The 20,965-nt window shown below is 38.4% G+C and overlaps 1 non-coding gene across 1 annotated transcript; it reads left to right on the top strand.

Moving 5' to 3' along the window:
* Nucleotides 1–2,044: 2,044 nt before the first annotated feature.
* On the top strand, nucleotides 2,045–2,151 carry LOC121205573 (small nucleolar RNA R71). The gene has a single exon (XR_005900649.1). It is a non-coding gene; the product is annotated as a small nucleolar RNA R71 (small nucleolar RNA).
* Nucleotides 2,152–20,965: the final 18,814 nt, after the last annotated feature.

The following is a 20,965-nucleotide window of genomic DNA, read 5'->3' as shown; positions in this document are numbered from 1 at the left end:
GCATGCATACAGATGGACTAATACCGCGGATGTTGGCTATGGTCCATCCGATAGCCTTCTTGTATTATTTCAACACCGAGATGATTTTCTCTTCTTGCTCAGTAGTTAATTATGCTGAAACAATAACAGGCAGAGTAGAAGCGTTACCTAAATAAACATATTTTAAATGTGAAGGTAATAGCTTGAGTTCTAATTTAGATGGTTCCTCGACTGACGCTTTTGGTTGGGCATACTCCCTCTTCTCTAACTCGAAAGATTCAAAATGGGATTCTAAATTAAATCCCCTTTGATTAGCTTCTAACAATGCTAAGTATTCATCCTCCTCTTCATCATTTGGAGGATCTAATGTCAAAATTTGTTCCAACGAATCCTCAACATAGTTGAGCTCCTTTTCCACTATTAAATCCTCTAAATCGGATATTGCAAAACAATCATCAATTGTGTCAAGAAATTGCATAGACTTAAAAGCATTAAATGTTACCTGATCATCCTGAACACGCATCGTAAGCTCACCCTTCTTCACATCAACAAGGGTCCTTCCGGTTGCTAATAATGGTCGTCCTAGGATAATTGCACTTCTTTGTTTGCTTCAAAGTCTTGGATAACAAAATCAGCAGGGAAGATGAATTTATCTACACGTACCAATACATCCCGCACTTTCGGTTGCTAACCGTAGTAGGTCTAACTTCACCTATCCCAACTTTCTAATTATTGACATAGCCATCAAGTTTATAGTTACACCCAAGTCACATAGTGCCTTACCACAATATGTTGCTCTAATGTTGTAAGGTATGGTAAAACATCCAGGATCATTCAGCTTTGAGGGTAGTTTGTCTTGAAGATATGTGATGCATTCCTTCGTTAGAGCTACTGTCCCAAATTCTCCAAGTCCTTATTTTTTGGACAGGACATCCTTCATGAATTTGACGTAGTTTGGCATTTGTTCAAGTGCTTCAACCAACGGGATGTTGATGTGAAGTTACTTGAGTACGTCGAGGAATTTTTTGAATTGAATTTCCTGTTTCTACTTCTGAAGTCTTTGAGGGTACGATGGTGAAGGTTTCTTTACTGAAACTGGTTGATTCATTTTTTGCGACAATTCTCCATCTAACGGATTTGTTAGTTGATCAGAATTAGCTGATTCTAGAATTACCTTGTCGGGTTTTACAAATTTTGGTTATTATGAAACTGGAATTTTAACACTCGGTTGAACTTCCTCTGAGTCTTGAGCATCAGCTGTCCCCTTTTCAGCTTCGATAGTGTTGGGCTCTACTATCTTTCTGCTCCTTAATGTTAACGCTTTGCAATGTTTCTTCCCCAATTTTCTTAGATTCTCCGTATCACTACGTAAATCACCTTGTGGTCAGTTCTTGAGTTCAGTAGCAAGCTGGCCCACTTGATTCTCCAAATTCTTTAGAGTGGCGTTGTTTTTCGCTATGTCTGCCTTTAATAAATTCTCTAAGCTATTGGATGATTCAGCCTGAGCTGGTTGTTGGGAAAAACTAAGTGCCTGAGTCGGTCTAGGTTGAGTGTAGTTTTTACTGGTTCCAGTCCCTTGGTTACTCCAGGAAAAATTTGGGTGGTTTCCCCACGATGGGTTATAGAAGTTGGATTGCAGTCCTTGCCTTCCTTGATTTTGGTTCTGGTTACCCATGTAATATATAAATTCAGGGTTCGATGGACATTCTTCGGAAAAATGTCTTTTCCCACAATAAACACAGGCTATACTCTTAAATTAGTGAAGTAGTTGGGCTACAAAACTGTTAGACCCATTAGTGGTAAATTCTTAAGCATTGAAGAGATGGAAGATACCTGAGATGCAAGTGAAGTGAGAGCATCCACTTCATGTATTCCAGCGACTCGTCTTCCTGACGCGGCTCAATTGGTTGGCCATTGATAATTGTTACTAGCTATCCTCTCGATGATCTCGTAAGCCCCAATATAATACTTAAAAAGGAGAGCACCGTTAGCAGAAGCGTCCACTACCATCCTCATGTGAGCATTGAGACCATTATAAAATGTCTCAAGTTGGATGCAATGGTGGATTCCATGGTGAGGGCATTTCTGTAATAGTTCTTTGTATCGATCCCATGCCTCATACAAGGACTCATCATCCATTTCTTGGAAGGCAGTGATCTCGTTTCTCAACTTAGTGTTCTTGCTTGGGGGGAAATACTTCATGAGGAATATTTCGGCTAACTCTTGCCATGTAGAAATTGAGTTCGGTGGCAATGAATTCAACCAGGCTCAAGCTCTGTCCCTTAGTGAGTACGGGAACAACTTCAATCGTAATGCATCTTCGAGAACTCCAGCTAATTTGAAAGAGTCGCTCACCTCCATAAATAGTCTTAAGTGAAGATGAGGATCTTCAGTAGCCATTCCACTGAATTGGCCCACCGTCTGAACCATCTAGAACATGACTGGCTTCAGCTGGAATTGTTGTGACTTGATTTCGGGTCTCCTAATGCCGGGATTAAGATCGTTAAATACTGGCACAGCATATTGTCTTAAGGCTCTATCCCTATCGTCAGCAATAAGGATAGGATTTTGAGCAAGGTTTGCTCCATTTCCTTGATTCATATTCTTGAAATTCATTCCTTCAATCCTTCTCTGATTCGCTTGTCTTCTTCACTGTCAAAAGGTTCGTTCTATCTCAAGGTCTACAGGAAGTAAGTTGATAATCTGGTCATTACTCATAAACACCTGAAATTATCAAAGAAAAATTAATTAAGTTAAAAATTAAATAGAAAAATAAACCAAAATGTAAAACTAAAAAATTCACAAATAATGACTTCTTTTTTTTAACCTCGGCAACGGCGCCAAAAACTTGGAATGACGAAAATGTGCAAATGTACACAATCGCAACAAGTAATAAAGTGACAAGTAAATGTCAAGTTATCGTACCCACAGGGACTGTAAAAAGAATTATTTATCAAATTAATTGTAAAACACTTTGGTGAGGTGAAAAAAATTTGGTTTTAAAAAGGTGGTCAAAAACTAATTAAAAACTAAATAAATAATTAAAATAAAACAAAGGAGTTCTAATGCACGATTTCAAATAAGATTTAATCAAGGTAACATACTTGTGTTGGATTAATTATATTTCTTGAACTCTGAATTATTAAACTCATGTTTACACTGTTACGAATAAATTCACAGCAACCCGATAATTTTCTAACTTATGAACAAACTTACAAAAAAAAATCCATTCATCTCTTGATATATCCCTATGTCAATTCAACCGACTAAATAGATTCTAGTAAGAAAACATGTTATTGCACATACATACTCATTAAACTGAACTAATCTCTTGCATATCCCTATGTCAATTCAAACGATTAATTAATCGATTAATTAATCTAATAAGCATATAAAAGAACGATTAATTAATCTAATAAGCATATAAAAGACTATGTGAAGTAACAAGGCATCCCTACCTTGAAACAATTTAATCACAATAATCTTGCAAGTTATGCAAGGTAATAATATCGCCAGAGATATTGCTAATTTAACCTTCAGCTACCTTAGAAGAATAAACATGCACTGGTTAAGTACTCTGTCAATTAATTACAATTGCAATCCGTTTAAATAATTAATTCATTAGCTACCTCACAGTCGTAATGCAAGAATAACTTAGGCATGATTTACTTAACCAAGCAATTTACCGAGGCCTATAACAGCATAAACGTCATTTTAACAATTTAAACAGGCAGAATATAATCAACCCAACACAAAATTAATTTAAGTTAAATTGATTAAAATAACCATTTCAATAGCATAAATATTCATAAACATGTTTGTCAAAACAACAACAAAATTAGAGAGATAGGGAACAATAAGCAAATCCGGTGTTTCTCCGTGGCTTGACTAGTTGCTCTGTTCTTCGTTCTTCGTTGCCCTCGGCTATCAAGGTGGCTTATGAACATTTAATTGCTGCTTCAAAATGGCTAATGAGAGCCTCTTTCCCATGAGAAGAAATCAGCACTTGAACAATAAGGGAAATGGGATGGAAAAAATGGGAGAAAAAGTGAGAGAGGAGAAGAGAGAATGAAAGAATGTTGTGGAATGAAGGATGGATGAGGGATGCTTTGAATGATCAGCAAGGGGTGAATTTTATAGCTGAATATGACAGCTAAAAATAGAAAAAGTAATCATCCTAAGAGGCCTCCCTTGGCCGGCCACACACATGGCAAAGTTGAGAGTTTCATCTTTGCTATTTTAAGCTTGGGGCAGTTTCATAAAGCCACAATTAAATGAGGGGTTTGAATTCATTTTGACAGTTCTTCAAGGGCCTTGTTGCAAGCATATTTAATCAGCTAAAATGCTTATTTGGGTTAGCATATGGACGGTTCTGGGCTGCCCAATTAGTGGCTGGTTCGGTTAACTCAATATGGTTCAACCAGTGTGGTTCAACTGGACCCTTTCTCCATAATTAATTAAAAATAATTTATTTAACCCAAATTAAATGGGGAATAAATTAAAATTAATTAAATTATTATTTAAAACACATTTTTGGACCGTCTTAGGCTGGAAATTAATATGCCTCAAAACTTCAATTTGCTTCTCGGTTTTGTGCTTTCAGCAGTGTCAGCCAAGCCAATTTTAGCCCTTTGCGCGAATCTGTTGAAAATAGTCAAAATTAATAAAAAATAAGTATAAAATTAACTAAATTCACCATGTTTATATTTTTAACACAATTTAATTATTTTATACTATTTAATTATTTTTCGACAAGAATTTAACCAGATTTGCATGAATTTAAGAAAAAAATAGGTATGAAAAAGTATATAAATTTTTGCGTTTCCAGTTATGACCTAATAAATTGTGCATGTTATGTTCCAATGTTCTTGTGATGATTAAATATGGTGTTACAATTAGTCATATATAATATGACCAAATCATATGGGGTGCTTAGGCCACAATTTGGCAATGAGTTAAAATAATGAGTCAAGCATAATTAAGTTACAAGTAATGGAAATCCTTAATATAAAGGGGATAACCTAGCATGTATAAAAACCGATGAGATGAGGTTTACATGCAATGGGACATATTAAGGTCATTTAAGAGTATAATTAGACCATGTTAAGTGTTATTGAAAACTATAAGTGGATATGAATATTAGAAGGTGGTTAAAGGCTTGGAAAATAGCCCAACAAGGTCTATATAGGTAGACACACGGGCGTATGTATAGGGCATGTGTGATACATGGATCACCCCATAGGCATGTGGTATGGCCGTGTGTCCCCTGAACCTAAAAATTTTAAGTCAGAATACATGATAGTAAATACATGGGTAGAGACACGGCCGTGTGTCTCAACCGTGTAGAGGGTACGGCCTAGCACACGGGCATGTGTGTGACAGCCCAAAGTTGACCCTAGTCGGGAAGTGGTTTCGGGACCGCTAAACCGAGTCACCGAAATGTTTGAATGTGATACTTATTGTCTAGAATATGTAATTATGAATGTGTGAAAATTTCAAGCTTCAATTTGGTTGATTTCATGTGAATTTAGTCAATAGGACTTATGTGAGAAAATTCTAAAATGTGATAGGTCAATGTGTGAGGACCTATTAGTGCATGTGGACAAAGGGGGACTTGCATGTCAAATTCCCCCCTACTAGTAGTGGCCGGCCATGACAAGCATGGTAGACCAAGTTTGATGGCCAAGACATGTCATAGACATGTTTTGTTGGTGCATCATGGGTGGAAAAAAATAAAATAATAGGCATGGAAATTAAATAATGAAAAGGAGTATGATGAATACACAAAAAAAAAGTGTGTAGTTGATTCTTTCCCCCCCCCATTGCCGTGAGCTAAAGAAAAGAGAGGAGAAAATCTTTGTTCATCCTTTTCTCACCTTCATTTAGCCTAAATTAGAAAGAAAAACAAAGAAAAAATTTCTCATCCTTTGGTTCATCCTTGGCAAAAAACTTTAAGGAGGAAAGAAGAAGAAAGGTGAAGAGATTCGGCCATGCATGTAGCTAGGCTAAGCTCAAGAGCAAAGGGGAAATAAATCCGATAAAGGGAAGGAAAAAGTGGTCGAATAGTTAGCGGAATCGTTCGACAACACCCGAGGTAAGTTCTTGAGTAAGAGAGCTTAAATTACGATGTGATTAAATCATGCTCTATGTGAGGCTATTGAGCCGAATGTGCAAGGACGATATGTGCCTTGTGTTTGAGTTTCGCAAATGAAAATGAAATATGAATGTGCCATGAATTATTGTTAGATGTGCATGATTAATTGAATGCTGTCCGGGCTAAGTCCCGAAGGCTTTGTGCTAAGTGAATATATCTGGACTAAGATCCGAAGGCATTTGTGCGAGATACAAATTCCGGGTTAAGCCCCGAAGGCCTTTGTGCGAAATACTAAATCCGGGTTAAGTCCCGAAGGCATTCGTGCGAGTTATTAAATCCGGGTTATGTCCCGAAGGCATTGTGTGAGTTACTAAAACCGGGCTATGTCCCGAAGGCATTTGAACGAGGAGCTATATCCGGTTAAATCCCGAAGGTACGTGATTTGGTAATGAATGAGCTTGCTGTAAAATTCCAGCGAATACTCGAAAAACATCCCAATATGGGGATATGTTACGTATGTGTTGAATTTAATCGAGCCCTTACAAATAAATGTTCGCTCAGTTGATAAACGAGCTACCGGCCTTCGGCTAAGTTAGTCTATTGTGTATGTACATAAGGGTTGTTAATGTTGTGAAGCAAGTTTGATATCGGTAAATTGCGTATTGTGAAATATTCCGTTTAGCTAAATGTGTGTTATTCTTTGTCTATGCTGGAATTCCTTGCTCAAAACTTACTAAGCATAAATTGCTTACTCGTTACACTGCTCCTCTGTTTTATAGATTTTTGGTTCTCCAGCTATCGGACTCGGGATCTTGAAGTCGAAGTCGCCCACACTATCAAAGGCTCTTTTGGGTACTATTTTGGTTGAATTTTGATATGGCATGTATAGGACTACCTATTGTTGTTTTTCGAGTACTTTATGAAATGTATAAGTGTACAGCCATGCGAAAATGGCTTGTAGAAGTGGAGTATGGCATTAGACCATTCGTGTTTATGAATGTATAGATGGTTCATGATGTAACTATAGTTGGAATGGAAGTGTTGAGCAAATGATCAGCCATTGGAATGGCTAAGTATGATCATATGTGGGCATATGTATGACAAGGCCCTAGTTGGTCCATGAAACCCCGAAAATAGGTAAGGTTTACTTTGAAAACAGAGGCTGACATCAGCAGTGGTGTGGATTGGAAAAATCACAAGAATTCGTAGGAGTGGAATTAAATAGTGAATAAATTATGTAATCGAACCTTGATGAATCTACTTTCATATGAAAGTAACGAAACAATCATATGAACAGTACAGTAAGAGATATTCAGGTTCTTGTGGGACAGGGCCAGAACAGTTTCTGGATTCCCTGTTCCGACTTTGGAAATTTACTATAAATTGACCAGAGATAATTAGGGGTCATACCATATATGTATGGATTCCTCTCTGAGTCTAGTTTCCATAGAAACAAACGGCATCAGTATTGAAGCTCTGTGCAGAGAGATATCCAAGTCGTAATGGGAAAAGGTCAGTGTAGTTGACCCCTGTAACATGGGAGATTTTGACTAATAAACTGTACTAATTGGCCCGACCAAAAATTCTAGAAAAAAATACATAGGTGGGGACATGAGTCTATTTTCAGGGAAAAATCACAAAACTGATTTTCGAGTTTTGAAACTCAAGATATGATTTTTGAAGCGACTAGTACTCAGACTGGGCAGTGTCTGGAAAAATTTTTCAAAGTTTGTTAACATCTCATGTCCGACTCCGGTGTCGGTCTCGGGTTCGGGGTGTTACATTAAATTGGTATCAGAGCTACGGTTTAGTCGATTCTAGGACTACCGTAATGTGTTGGGTCTAGCTATACATGCCATTTTATGTGATTACTTGATAGTGTGGTGATTTCTGACAATTGTAAATGTGTTTATAGTAATGGATCCCGATCGTGACCGAGAGGTAGCTGATGATCTTGAGAGTGTAGCGCCTGCTCCCGCACAAGGGACAGTGCCGGCAGACTCTCAACCTAATGCTAGTAATCCGAATGATGAAGCTAGACAAGCATTCTATAGCGTGATGAATGATTGGTTCAACCAATACATTCGAACTAATATGGCTGTTCCACAACCTCCATTCCCGACAAATACTACCCCCGCACCTACAATACCACCGGTAACGGACCAAATAAGGTCAAATAAGCCCCAGTTGACAGAATCCGAAAACATGGGGCTACTGAATTTAAGGCTATGGATAGCGATGATGCCGAGCAAGCTGAATTTTGGCTGGACAACACTATCCGGGTACTCGATGAGCTATCTTGTACACCCGATGAATGCCTAAAGTGTGCTATCTCCTTGCTACGTGATTCTGCCTACTATTGGTGGAGTACTCTGACTTCTGTTGTGCCCCGAGAGCAAGTAACTTGGGAGTTTTTCCAAACTGAGTTTCGGAAAAAGTATATTAGTCAGAGATTTGTTGATCAAAAACGGAAGGAATTTCTTGAGCTTAAGCAAGGCTCCATGTCGGTTACTGATTACGAGCGAAAATTTGTTAGACTTAGCAAATACGCTCGGGAATGTGTTTCGTCCGAAGCTATTATGTGTAAACGCTTCGAGGATGGGCTGAATGAAGATATAAAAATGTTCGTTGGCGTTCTTGAAATACGAGAGTTTGTGGTACTTGTTGAACGAGCTTGTAAAGCCGAAGAGCTTAGAAAAGAAAAGCAAAGAGTTGATGAGGGAATTGGAGAGTTTCATAAAAGATCCTCGGGAAGGTCTCTTCAACAAGCATCGAAGAGATTTCGAGATGATGCGGGCCAGTTTAGAGGCACTTTGGGCCTTTTTAGACGAGATCGTGATCGACCCCCTGTGGGTACACGAGGCACTGGGAATGAACGTCGAGATAGAACGAAATGTCGATATTGCGGTAAATGGCATTCGGGGAGTTGTAGATTCCCTGACCGCTCCTGTTACAAGTGCGGATCAGTTGACCACTTCATTAAAGATTGCCCAAGGTTGTTTGAACAGAATGAAAATCAGAGTGGGAAACCGGGTGCTACCACTGCTCGAGGTAGACCATCTGGAAATACGGGCAATGCTAGTGGTGGTCAGAGAGGATCTAGAGATGATATAACCAGATCCGAAGCTCGTGCGCCTGCTAGAGCTTATGCTATACGTGCCCGCGAGGACGCTTCCTCGCCTGATGTTATTACCGGTACATTCACTCTCTTTGATACTAATGTAATTGCTTTGATTGACCCCGGTTCTACTCATTCTTACATATGTGAAACCTTAGCCTCCAGTAAGACTTTACCCATTGAGTCTACTGAGTTCGTAATTCGGGTGTCAAATCCCTTGGGTCGTTACGTGCTTGTCGACAAAGTGTGTAAGAAATGTCCCCTGGAAATTTGAGGTTCCTGTTTCTCGGCGAACTTGATGCTTTTGCCGTTTGATGAATTTGATGTTATCCTTGGTTTGGATTGGTTGACCGCGCATGATGCAGTTGTGAATTGCAAGAGCAAGACTATTGATTTGAGGTGCGCAAATAACGAAGTAATCCGAGTTGAATCTGCGGACTTGGAGGGGATGCCAGCTGTAATATCAGCAATGTTGGCACAGAAATATGTAAGAAAACGGTGCGATGCATACCTTGCGTATGTACTTGATGACAAAGAATTAGAAAAGAAACCCGAATCTGTGCCGGTGGTTTGTGAATACCCGGATGTTTTTCTGGAAGAATTACCGGGTTTACCACCTGTTCGGGAGGTAGAGTTTGGTATTGAGCTTGTACCTGGGACTACGCCGATTTTGATAGCTCCGTATCGTATGGCACCAACCGAGTTAAAGGAGTTGAAAGCTCAGTTGCAAGAACTGACGGATAGAGGTTTCGCTCGACCAAGTTTCTCACCTTGGGGTGCACCAGTATTGTTCGTGAAAAAGAAGGACGGAACCATGAGGTTGTGCATTGACTATCGTCAGCTGAATAAAGTGACGATAAAGAACAAATATCCGTTGCCGCGCATCGATGATTTGTTCGACCAACTGAAGGGAGCCTCAGTGTTCTCAAAAATAGATTTGAGATCGGGCTATTATCAGTTGCGAATTCGAGATTCAGATATTCCTAAAACTGCCTTCAGAACGAGATATGGTCACTACGAATTCTTAGTGATGCCGTTTGGGCTCACTAATGCCCCTGCAGTATTTATGGATTTGATGAATCGGATCTTCAGACCGTATTTGGATCGGTTCGTAGTTGTGTTCATTGATGACATTTTGGTCTATTCAAGAGATGAGACCGAACATGCTGAGCATCTGAGGCTAGTGCTGCAAATTTTGCGGGATAAGCAGTTATATGCTAAGTTCAGTAAGTGTGAGTTCTGGTTAAGAGAGGTTAGCTTCTTGGGTCATGTGGTATCCGCGTCGGGTATTCGAGTTGACCCGAACAAAATTTCAGCCATACTTGACTGGAAACCTCCGAGAAATATTACTGAAGTTCGGAGCTTTTTGGGGCTCGCCGGTTATTACCGACGATTTTTGAAAGGTTTCTCGATGATAGCCACACCAATGACGAAGCTACTTCAAAAGGATGTTAAGTTCGAGTGGACGGAGAAATGTCAGAAAAGTTTCGACCAACTGAAAACTCATTTGACTGAAGCTCCAATTTTGGTGCAACCCGAATCAGGTAAAGAGTTTGTCATTTATAGTGACGCATCCCTACTTGGGTTGGGTTGTGTATTGATGCACGACGGTCGAGTTGTGGCCTATGCGTCGAGACAATTGAAGCCACACGAGAGAAATTATCCGACCCATGATCTCGAACTAGCCGCCATCGTATTTGCTTTGAAAATATGGCGACATCATTTGTTTGGTGAGAAGTGCCATGTATTTTCGGATCACAAAAGTCTCAAATATTTGATGACTCAACGAGACTTGAATCTGCGACAAAGACGTTGGCTTGAGTTGTTGAAAGATTACGAGCTTGTCATTGATTACCACCCGGGAAAGGCTAACGTGGTTGCGGACGCCTTAAGCCGGAAGTCATTGTTTGCTTTACGAGCGATGAATGTGCGTTTGTCTGTTCTACCAGACAATGTGTTGGTAGCTGAATTAAAAGCTAAACCATTATTGACTCACCAAATTCGTGAAGCCCAGAAAGTGTTGATGAATTGGTTGCAAAACGGGCTAAGTGTGTTCCGAACGAGGAATCGGAGTTTCAAATTGATGATGATGATTGTTTGAGGTTCAGAAATCGTTTGTGTGTTCCAAGGAATTCGGAACTCATTTCGATGATTCTGAACGAAGCCCATTGTAGCCAAATGTCAATTCACCCGGGGAGTATGAAAATGTACAACGATTTGAAACGTCAATTTTGGTGGCATGGTATGAAACGGGACATCTCCGACTTTGTTTCGAGATGTTTAATATGTCAACAAGTGAAAGCGGAACATCAAGTGCCTTCAGGATTACTCCAGCCGATCATGATACCCGAGTGGAAATGGGATCGAGTCACAATGGACTTTGTGTCCGGACTGCCCTTGTCAGCAAGTAAGAAGGATGCTATATGGGTTGTTGTTGATAGACTGACTAAGTCGGCTCATTTCATCCCCGTACGTACGGATTTTTCATTGGATAAACTAGCTGAATTGTACGTTTATCAAATTGTGATATTACACGGGGTACTTGTTTCTATCGTGTCAGATAGAGATCCAAGATTCACCTCACGATTTTGGAAGAAATTGCAAGAAGCTCTGGGTACCAAGCTGCATTTTAGCACTGCTTTTCACCCCCAAACCGATGGTCAATCCGAGCGGATAATTCAGATACTTGAGGATATGTTGAGATGTTGCATCCTCGAGTTCAGTAGTTCATGGGAACGGTATTTACCTTTGATTGAATTCGCTTACAACAATAGTTTTCAATCAAGTATTAAGATGGCACCTTACGAGGCTTTGTACGGTCGTAAATGCCGTACACCATTGTTTTGGACCGAGCTCGGTGAAAGTAAAATTTTCGGAGTTGATTTGATTAAAGATGCTGAACAGAAAGTAAAGGTAATCCGTGAAAGTCTGAAGGTAGCCACGGATCGCCAGAAGTCGTACGCAGATTTGAAACGAAAAGACATCGAGTATCAGGTGGGAGACAAAGTGTTCCTTAAGGTTTCACCTTGGAAAAAGATACTCAGGTTCGGCCGTAAGGGCAAGTTGAGCCCAAGATTCATTGGGCCGTACGGAATCTCCGAACGAGTTGGTCCGGTTGCGTATAGATTGATTTTGCCCCCGGAGCTTGAAAAGATTCATGACGTCTTTCATGTTTCGATGCTTCGACGCTATCGATCTGATCCATCGCATATAACTAGCCCATCAGAGGTTGAAATTCAAGTCGACATGAGCTATGAAGAAGAACCGATGCGTATCCTAGCTCGTGAAGTGAAGGAGTTGCGAAACAAAATTGCGAAACAAATGAGTTCCGCTAGTAAAGGTGTTATGGCTCAAACACGGGATCGAGTAAGCTACTTGGGAGACCGAGAGCTCGATGAAAGAACGATACCCAAACCTATTTACCGGTAAGATTTTCGGGACGAAAATTTCTTAAGTGGGGGAGAGTTGTGACAGCCCAAAGTTGACCCTAGTCGGGAAGTGGTTTCGGGACCGCTAAACCGAGTCACTGAAATGTTTGAATGTGATACTTATTGTCTAGAATATGTAATTATGAATGTGTGAAAATTTCAAGCTTCAATTTGGTTGATTTCATGTGAATTTAGTCAATAGGACTTATGTGAGAAAATTCTAAAATGTGATAGGTCAATGTGTGAGGACCTATTAGTGCATGTGGACAAAGAGGGGACTTGCATGTCAAATTCCCCCCCTACTAGTAGTGGCCGGCCATGACAAGCATGGTAGACCAAGTTTGATGGCCAAGACATGTCATAGACATGTTTTGTTGGTGCATCATGGGTGGAAAAAAATAAAATAATAGGCATGGAAATTAAATAATGAAAAGGAGTATGATGAATACACAAAAAAAAAAGTGTGTAGTTGATTCTTTTCCCCCCCCATTGCCGTGAGCTAAAGAAAAGAGAGGAGAAGATCTTTGTTCATCCTTTTCTCACCTTCATTTAGCCTAAATTAGAAAGAAAAACAAAGAAAAAAATTTCTCATCCTTTGGTTCATCCTTGGCAAAAAACTTTAAGGAGGAAAGAAGAAGAAAGGTGAAGAGATTCGGCCATGCATGTAGCTAGGCTAAGCTCAAGAGCAAAGGGGAAATAAATCCGATAAAGGGAAGGAAAAAGTGGTCGAATAGTTAGCGGAATCGTTCGACAACACCCGAGGTAAGTTCTTGAGTAAGAGAGCTTAAATTACGATGTGATTAAATCATGCTCTATGTGAGGCTATTGAGCCGAATGTGCAAGGACGATATGTGCCTTGTGTTTGAGTTTCGCAAATGAAAATGAAATATGAATGTGCCATGAATTATTGTTAGATGTGCATGATTAATTGCATGCTGTCCGGGCTAAGTCCCGAAGGCTTTGTGCTAAGTGAATATATCCGGACTAAGATCCGAAGGCATTTGTGCGAGATACAAATTCCGGGTTAAGCCCCGAAGGCCTTTGTGCGAAATACTAAATCCGGGTTAAGTCTCGAAGGCATTCGTGCGAGTTATTAAATCCGGGTTATGTCCCGAAGGCATTGTGTGAGTTACTAAAACCGGGCTATGTCCCGAAGGCATTTGAACGAGGAGCTATATCCGGTTAAATCCCGAAGGTACGTGATTTGGTAATGAATGAGCTTGCTGTAAAATTCCAGCGAATACTCGAAAAACATCCCAATATGGGGATATGTTACGTATGTGTTGAATTTAATCGAGCCCTTACAAATAAATGTTCGCTCAGTTGATAAACGAGCTACCGGCCTTCGGCTAAGTTAGTCTATTGTGTATGTACATAAGGGTTGTTAATGTTGTGAAGCAAGTTTGATATCGGTAAATTGCGTATTGTGAAATATTCCGTTTAGCTAAATGTGTGTTATTCTTTGTCTATGCTGGAATTCCTTGCTCAAAACTTACTAAGCATAAATTGCTTACTCGTTACACTGCTCCTCTGTTTTATAGATTTTTGGTTCTCCAGCTATCGGACTCGGGATCTTGAAGTCGAAGTCGCCCACACTATCAAAGGCTCTTTTGGGTACTATTTTGGTTGAATTTTGATATGGCATGTATAGGACTACCCATTGTTGTTTCTCGAGTACTTTATGAAATGTATAAGTGTACAGCCATGCGAAAATGGCTTGTAGAAGTGGAGTATGGCATTAGACCATTCGTGTTTATGAATGTATAGATGGTTCATGATGTAACTATAGTTGGAATGGAAGTGTTGAGCAAATGATCAGCCATTTGAATGGCTAAGTATGATCATATGTGGGCATATGTATGACAAGGCCCTAGTTGGTCCATGAAACCCCGAAAATAGGTAAGGTTTACTTTGAAAACAGAGGCTGACATCAGCAGTGGTGTGGATTGGAAAAATCACAAGAATTCGTAGGAGTGGAATTAAATAGTGAATAAATTATGTAATCGAACCTTGATGAATCTACTTTCATATGAAAGTAACGAAACAATCATATGAACAGTACAGTAAGAGATATTCAGGTTCTTGTGGGACAGGGCCAGAACAGTTTCTGGATTCCCTGTTCCGACTTTGGAAATTCACTATAAATTGACCAGAGATAATTAGGGGTTATACCATATATGTATGGATTCCTCTCTAAGTCTAGTTTCCATAGAAACAAACGGCATCAGTATTGAATCTCTGTGCAGAGAGATATCCAAGTTGTAATGGGAAAAGGTCAGTGTAGTCGACCCCTGTAACATGGGAGACTTTGACTAATAAACTGTACTAATTGGCCTGACCAAAAATTCTAGAAAAAAATACATAGGTGGGGACATGAGTCTAGTTTCAGGGAAAAATCACAAAACTGATTTTCGAGTTTTGAAACTCAAGATATGATTTTTGAAGCGACTAGTACTCAGACTGGGCAGTGTCTGGAAAAATTTTTCAAAGTTTGTTAACATCTCATGTCCGACTCCGGTGTCGGTCTCGGGTTCGGGGTTTTACAATGTGTCTTGGCCGTGTGCCCCTAAATGCATGCTGACGTCATAAACAGAATGCTCCAGCTCTTGGACCCTGGCGATCACACGAGTGTGTCTAGGCCGTGCGAGAGACACGGGCCAGGGACACGGGCATGTGCTCGGCCGTGTGAAACCCTTTGTAGGTTCGAAATAGGAAATAAATTCAATTAATTCCATACAGGTGGGGGACACGGTCGTGTCCCAAAGAACACGGGCGTCTGCATTGTCTCCACACGGGTATGCGGGACATTAACCTAGAGACTTTCTTAAAATAGGTCCTCGGTTTAGTCCCGTACCATTTCCAATATATGTTTTGGGCCTCATAGGCCCATAATAGGGACACTAAGATGTTGTTTGATTGGGTTCAAATTGGAACGAACTTTTATAAATCATATTTCCCAAAAATATCCGAGTATGTGTCTGGTAACGCCTCGTGCCTAGTCCCAGTCTCGGGAATGGGTAAGGGGTGTTACAAAATTAACATAAATGTTATTATAAATCTTATAGTCAAACTTAATCATATCTTTATCAAGGGTTCATCACATATCGAGCTCATTACGTACGAGTTTTACGTACATACCTGAGTCATCTCGAATTGGATTTAGACACAATTCATCTTTGACGTAATCATTAAATTACCCGTTGAACCACTTGGAATACTAAAGGATACTCAGGAGTTTTGTACACACAGATCCATACCAATGCCACATCCCAGATATGGCCTTACATTTAATCTTGTATCAATACCAATAGACAAGCTATTGTCTTACACGAAATCTCATGTCGATTCCATATCCAGATATGGTCTTACATGTGGTCTCATATTGATGTCATATCCCAGATATGGTCTTACATCTAGTCTCATTAACCCTAATGTCATGACATTTGAATCCTATCTATTCCTAAAATTCAACCAGAATTTCACGCTTGTTGAAACTTTGTCGAATACAGTGAAGGGTTAAGCACAATTCATACAACAATAAAGCATTTAAAATATATTTAAAATAATGCATTATTTACATACGAACTTACCTCGGAACAAAATAGTAGAAATGGGACCTAATTGTCAAACACTTTGTTTTTCCCCTGATCTAGGTCTGAACCTCGTTTCTCTTGATCTATAATAGCAAATTTAACTCATTTATTATTCACATTACTCATTTCAATTCAAAAATCATATTATGACAAAATTATATTTTTGCCCCAAAACTTTAACATTTTTACACTTTGGTCCCTAGGCTCGTAAATTGAAATGGATTCAATTTCATCGTTCCTAAGCCTAGCTGAACCTCTTTGATGCTTATAACAGTCCATATTTTCCATTCTTTCACATTTTTACTACTCATTTTATAACTTTTACAAATAGGCCATTTTAGGCATTTTCATCGAAAATCACTTAGCAAAAGTCATTTTTCAAACATTAGACTTGAATAATTTACCATTAAACATCAAAATACACATATGTCTAACATGGGTCAAACCCTAGACCTTAATCATTTCTAAAATTAATGGTAGAAATAGGTAGATCGAGTGATAACTACTTCTAAAATGTAAGGATTATTAAAAACAGGACAAGAACGGACTTACAATCGAGTTTGAAAAGTGGCAAACCCCTAGCTATGGATTCTCCCTTTAATTTTTGGCCAAGCAAGAAGAAGATAGACTAAATTTTGCTTTTATGTTACTTATTTTTTCTTTAATTGATAAATTACCAAAATGCCCTTTTTATAAAACATGAAATTTCTCTTACCTCATGCCTATTTTCGTCCAAATAAGGACTTTCAATTTAAAATTTCATAGCAATTAGACACCTCTAGCATGTAGAACTCAACTTTTAAACTTTTTACAATTTAGTCCTTTTTGCTAAATTAAGTACGCAAACGTCAAATTGTTCAAACAAAATTTTCACAAAATCATTCCATAAAAATGTAATAAAAACAAGTTTTACTACATCAGATTTGTGGTCTTGAAATCACTGTTCCGACTAGGCCCAAAATCGGATTGTTATAATTATCTCCCCTTTAGGGATTTTTGTCCCCGAAAATCTTACTAGAAAATAGGTTTGGGTACTGTTTTCTCATAGCCTCCACGAGTTCCCACGTAGCCTCTTCAACCCCATGTCGTTGCCATAAAACTTTCACTAAGACTATATTCTTATCTCTCAACTGTTTAACTTCTCGAGCTTAAATCTTGATTGGTTCTTCACCATACGTCATATCTAGTAGAATCTCAATCTCTGTTAGAGAAATCACATGTGATGGATCACAATGATTTCATCGCAACATCGACACATGAAACACATTATGGATCCTTTCCAACTTTGTCAGTAAAGCTAACTGATATGCTACTGGCTCTAGTCTTTCAATGACTTCATACGGCCTAATGAAACGTGGACTTAACTTGCCTTTACGACCCAATCTGAGAATTTTCTTCCATGGAGATACTTTCAGAAATACTTTATCACCAGTCTGAAATACGATCGCTTTTCTTTTCAAATCTGCGTATGACTTTTGTTGATCAGAAGCTTCCTTCAAGCAGTCACGGATTACGTTTACTTTTTCTTCAGTTTCCCTAATCAAGTCAACCCCATGAATCTGTTTCTCACTAAGCTCAATCCAATACAAGGGTGTTCAGAACTTGCGGCCATACAATGCCTCATAAGGTGCCATTTTTATACTTGACTGAAAACTGTTGTTATAAGCAAATTTGACGAATGGTAGATACTTTTCCCAACTACCTTCAAATTTTATAACACAACTTCAGAACATATCATCAAGAATCTGAATCACTCTCTCAGAATAACCATCAATCTACGGATGAAAAGCGGTACTAAAGTTTAGCTTCGTATGCAAAGCTTCTTGTAACTTTTTTCCAAAACCATGAAGTAAACCTCGAATCTCTATCAGAAAACCTCGAATCTCTATCAGAAATGATAAAGATAGGCACGCCGTATAACCTCACAACCTTAGCAATGTACAGTTTAGCTACCTTATCAAGTGAATAGTCTGTACGTATCGGTATAAAATAAGCTGATTTTGTCAATCTATTAACCACAACCCATACGACATCTTTCTTTCACAAAGTGGAAGGCAAACCCATTATGAAATCCATCGTAATCCTATCCCATTTCCACTCGGGCACCATCTCTGGCTGAAGTAAACTTGAAGGCACTTGGTGTTCAGCTTTGACTTGTTGACAAATCAAACATCTCGAAATAAACTCTGAAATATCTTGTTTCATACCTAACCACCAATACAATTTCTTCAAATCATTATACATTTTCATACTACTCAGATGCATGGATAGACAATTATTATGTGCTTCATGAATAATTTTCTAAATAAGTTCATCATTTTTCGGTACACAAATTCTGCCTTAGAACATCAAACAATCATTGGATTCAATATGAAAATCTGAATCACTACTCGATTCACAAAGAACTCTTTTGGCTTGCAAATCACCGTCACATTTTTGAGCTTCACAAAATTGCTGAAGAAATAACAGTCTAGCTTTCAACTCGGCTAGGATTGAACCATTATCGAATGAAGTCAACCGTGTATTCATCGCTCTCAGAGTAAGCAAAGACTTTATACTCAACACATCTGCGACTACATTTGCCTTACCCGGGTAGTAATCAATTACTTGCTCATAATCTTTCAGTAATTTAGACCATCTCCGTTGCCGTAAGTTTAAATATTTTTGAGTCATCAAGTATCTTAAACTCTTATGATCAGTAAAGATATGACATTTCTTACTGTACAAATGATGTCTTCAAAATTTTAAAGCGAACACAATGGATGCTAATTCCAAATCATGCGTCAAATAATTCTTCTTGTGCAGTTTCAATTGTCTCGAGGCATAAGCTTTCACTTTGCCCTCTTGCATCAACACACATCCTAATCCATTCAGTGATGTATCACTATAAATCAAAAACTCTTTCCCGGTTCAGGTTGCACTAAAATTGACGCCTCAGTCAATAATGCTTTCAACTTCTCGAACTTTGTTGACATTTTTTAGACCATTCAAACTTAACATCTTTTTGCAATAGCTTGGTCATAGCAGTAGCAATCACCAAAAATCCTTTGACAAAACATTGGTAATATCCGTCTAAGCCCAAAAAGCTTCTAACTTCAGATGCATTCCTCGGTGGTTTCGAATCAACAATCGCTAAAATCTTACTTGGATCAACACGAATACCATCACCTGAAATAATATGTCCCAAAAATCTGACTTTTCGGAGCCAAAACTCACTTTTACTGAATTTAGCAAACAACTGCTTATCTCTCAAAGTCTACAATACAGTTCTTAAGTGCTCGACATGCTCGGACTCGTCTCAAGAATAAATTAGGATATCATTGATGAACACAACCACAAACTTATCTAAATATGGTCAGAAGATTCTATTCATCAAGTCCATAAAAATAGCAGGTGCATTAGTTAGTCCGGAAGGCATAACTAGAAATTCATAGTGCCCATATCTTGTCCAAAAAGCGGTTTTTGACACGTCCACCTCTTTAACTCTCAACTGATAGTATCCAGATCTCAAATCAATTTTTGAAAATACCATAGCTCCTCTCAACTGATTAAATAATTCATCAATCCTTGGCAGATGATACTTGTTCGTTATAGTCACCTTGTTGAGCTGTTGTAGTCGATAAAAAGCCTCATGGATCCTGTAATATCCTGAATTAGGGCCTAATCGGAATAGTGGTTTCATGACCACAAATTTGAGATAGAAATAATTATTTTATAATTATTTTGAGGTTTATGATATGATTGCATGATTGTGTGAAAATTTCATGACGAAATTCTATGCATAAAGTGCTTAAGTTGAAATTAGGGACTAAATCGAATAATTTGCAAAACTTGCATTCAAGAAGTTTTTAGTATGAAATTGCTTTGGAATATTAACGAGGAGGTCTTAAATATCAATTTAACCAATTTCTAAGTTTATGGACAAAAATTGGACATGGATGGAATTTTTGAAAGTTTAGTAAGGAATGGCATTTTGGTCATTTGGATATTAAATGAAATAAAATGGGAAAAATAACACAAAAATGATCATCTTCTCCATAAGTTGCTGCCAAATTTTGCTCTCCACCATAGCTAGGGTTTCAACACTTTTAAGCCTTGATTGTAAGTGATTTCTATGCCCGTTTTTAATGATTTTTATGTTTTTGAAATCCCGGTAGCTCGATTTAGCTTATGCTAGCAATAATTCAACCTAGGGTTCATATTTGGAAAAATACCCATAGGTGAAATTTGTGTATTTTGGTGTTTTATGATAGAATATGAGGTTTTAAATTATGCTAGACAACTTGTGCTACTCGGTTTTAAGCAAAAACGAGTAAAAGGGCTTAATCGGTAAAAATACCTAATATTCATAAATACATGTTAGAGTGTGAATTTGATGTTGCCATAGATGGGAAAACTGATCAGCATGTCATAAAACATAAGAAAATAGGATGAGGTTTAATTTACGAGCCTTGGGGCAAAAGTGCAAATATGTGAAAGTTTAGGGGTAAAATAGTAATTTTGCCAAAGTTCGTATTAGGGGCTATTTTGATGAATGAATGTATTAAATAAATTAATTTGACATTATAGATCAAGAGAAACGAGATTCAAGTCGCAATCGAGGGAAAAATAAAGTTCATGTGTAAATAAGGTAACATAATTTTTATTTTACGTGATTTAATGTTATTTATATGACATGATACTTCTTATCATGAAATATGATGCTTTGTGAATTATTATTTGGTAATATGCAAATTACGTGAACAACTTGATA

This window comes from Gossypium hirsutum, chromosome A08 (genome assembly GCF_007990345.1).
Source record: "Gossypium hirsutum isolate 1008001.06 chromosome A08, Gossypium_hirsutum_v2.1, whole genome shotgun sequence".
Classification (NCBI taxonomy): domain Eukaryota; kingdom Viridiplantae; phylum Streptophyta; class Magnoliopsida; order Malvales; family Malvaceae; genus Gossypium; species Gossypium hirsutum.
This window is presented reverse-complemented; position numbering and strand designations above follow the sequence as displayed.